This window comes from Mandrillus leucophaeus, unplaced genomic scaffold (genome assembly GCF_000951045.1).
Source record: "Mandrillus leucophaeus isolate KB7577 unplaced genomic scaffold, Mleu.le_1.0 Scaffold120, whole genome shotgun sequence".
Classification (NCBI taxonomy): domain Eukaryota; kingdom Metazoa; phylum Chordata; class Mammalia; order Primates; family Cercopithecidae; genus Mandrillus; species Mandrillus leucophaeus.
The window spans coordinates 1,554,109-1,556,433 of NW_012100321.1; the positions used below are offsets into that span (position 1 = coordinate 1,554,109).

The window sequence follows — 2,325 nt, forward strand, 5'->3', positions numbered from 1 at the left end:
TTTTTTTTGAGATGGAGTCTCGCTCTGTCACCCAGGTTGGAGTGCAGTGGCACGATCTCCACTCATTGCAAGCTCTGCCTCCCAGGTTCAAGCAATTCTCATGCTTCAGCCTTCCCAGTAGCTGGGACTACAGGCACCTGCCACCACACCCAACTACTATTTTGTATTTTTAGTAGAGACAGGGTTTAACCATGTTGGCCAGGGCTGGTTTCAAACTCCTGACCTCAGCTGATCTGCCCGCCTCCGCCTCCCAAAGTGCTGGGATTATAGGCATGAGCCACTGTGCCCGGCCTACACTGTCTTAATTCTTAAATTACCAAATGTGTTACTAGCATTTAAAAATCAGAAGGTTTCAGGCAGGCGCGGTGGCTCATGCCTGTAATCCCAGAACTTTGGGAGGCCGAGGTGGGTGGATCACAAGGTCGGGAGTTCAAGACCAGCCTGGCCAACATAGTGAAACCCTGTCTCTACTAAAAATATAAAAAAAATGAGCTGGGCCTGGTGGCAGGTGCCTGTAATCCCAGCTACTAGGGAGGCTGAGGCAGAGAATTGCTTGAACCCAGGAGGTGGAGGTTGCAGTGAGCTGAGATCAACCACTGCAATCCAGCCTGGGCGACAGAGCAAGACTCCGTCTCAAAAAAAACAAAACAAACAAACAAAAATCAGAATAAACCAAAAACTAAGGATAGTTTTCTGGCCTTTTCTCAAAGAAATCAAAAGTTCTGGCAACACTGGCCTGGCATTTCCACTGACTGGCATCACTTGAATGGGACATACAATCTTTGGTTCACAACAATCCTTACTTCTTCCGTTTACCTGTGCCTTACCTGTAAGTATCGGAGTTGCTACCCTGAGCTAGGGAAGGAAAAACGTTTTTTGCAATAAATGTCAATAAAGAAACACACATCAATCTGTCTGCACTCCTCCTAACTGGTCAACATGCACAATAAACAGCCCTTTTCCCTATTTGACTTCTCCAAAGCAGTAACTTCTATGATCTCACCATTAGTACGGAGTTTGGGATTGCTTAGAAACCCTCTTGAAAAAGAAAGACATCTATCCAACAAAGCACATGTGCAAAGGAAGGAAACTCACCAGGAGAGCAAGTAAGTGAATCTCCAGGGAACAGGAGGACCCCCGTTTAGGCCCCACAGGGAGGGGGTTCAGGTGACAAGCAGACCATTGGATATGTCCTCCTGGAACGCTGAGTGGTAAATGCAGGACACTCTCAATTTCTTTTGCCCTGAAAGCAGGTGGTGGGAAGGAAGAAGCAGTCAGGACTTGGGTCGCAAAGAAACAAGAACACAGATGTGAAATTGGAGAAGAGTAACAATTTTTGGAAGAAGGCAGAAAGCAGTATCAACAGGGGAGATGTGAGTGGGGAGGAAAGGTTTTCTTGATAAGAGGAAATAATTGTTCCTTCTTTCCTTATTTCTCCCCCCTGGGAAGAGACCTAGAGAATTTTACTGGGAGAAGCTTAATTAGGGCAGAACTGGTGATAAAAGAAGGATATTTGCTGGACAGTTGGGGGTAGGGGAGGAGGACTGAAAATATAAACATTAGACGAGAGAGAAACTGGAAGGAATGAGTTGGTTTGTTCTAAGTGAAAAGATATTCCAAAAAGGGGCACTCCAGGTGTGAAGAAAAAAAATTTGCTGGAAAGTGATCCTGAATGGATGAAAAAAAAAAAAAAAACTGGATTTATTTTCTTTTTTTGGCGCTAAAGGAAGTTTCTTAAAGGAGGGGGAGGGGCACGTCAAGGAAGGGAGGAGAGATTTGGAGTTTTGCTGGCAGATCCTAAAACGGGACAAATCTGGGTGCCCCAAAGTGGGACTATGGAGGAGGAAGGGGGGTTTTGAGCAGAAGGGGCCTGGAAGGGGCCAGCGAATGCAAGGCCGAGATGCAGAAGGTGCGGAGGTCGGGTAGGGCCCGCGGCGCGAGCTGGGGGGCTGCGAGGGGGCAGTTGAGGCCCGGGGGGACGGAGTGGGAAAGAAAAGGGGGTGCAGCGGGCCAGGGGCTCCTGAGGAGGGTCTTCTCCAAGGGGGAAGGGCCTGTGGGGTGCAGCGGGGCCCGGAGCTGTTGGGATGCAGAAGGTGCGTGCGTGACGCGGGGTGAGGGGCGCCCGCTGCTCCTGCTGCGCCCCTCGAAAGGCAGACGGGGCCCCCTAAAAAAAGAAATAAAGAAACGAATGAGATTGTAAAAAGGGGGAGGGACTGAAAAAGGAGGAAAGAATAAGAATGGGGGATAGGGAGGAAAGGGAGGGGCAGGGGCAGCAGCAACCGGGTTTTACCCGCCCCCGGGGGCTCGCGCGCCGGGCCTCGCGCC

General features: G+C 49.8%; 1 protein-coding gene across 1 annotated transcript in view; it reads right to left on the reverse strand.

Annotated features, from left to right (window-relative positions):
* The window catches only part of ZNF541 (zinc finger protein 541), a 76,066-nt gene extending 73,746 nt beyond the window's left edge, over positions 1 to 2,320 (reverse strand). The window contains exons 1-2 of the mRNA XM_011970083.1: positions 2,291 to 2,320; positions 1,096 to 1,243 (exon numbers count right to left, since the gene is read on the reverse strand). The gene's annotated coding sequence lies outside the window, so the exon portion shown is untranslated. The remainder of the gene's footprint in view (positions 1 to 1,095; positions 1,244 to 2,290) is intronic.
* Between the last annotated feature and the right edge of the window lie 5 nt (positions 2,321 to 2,325).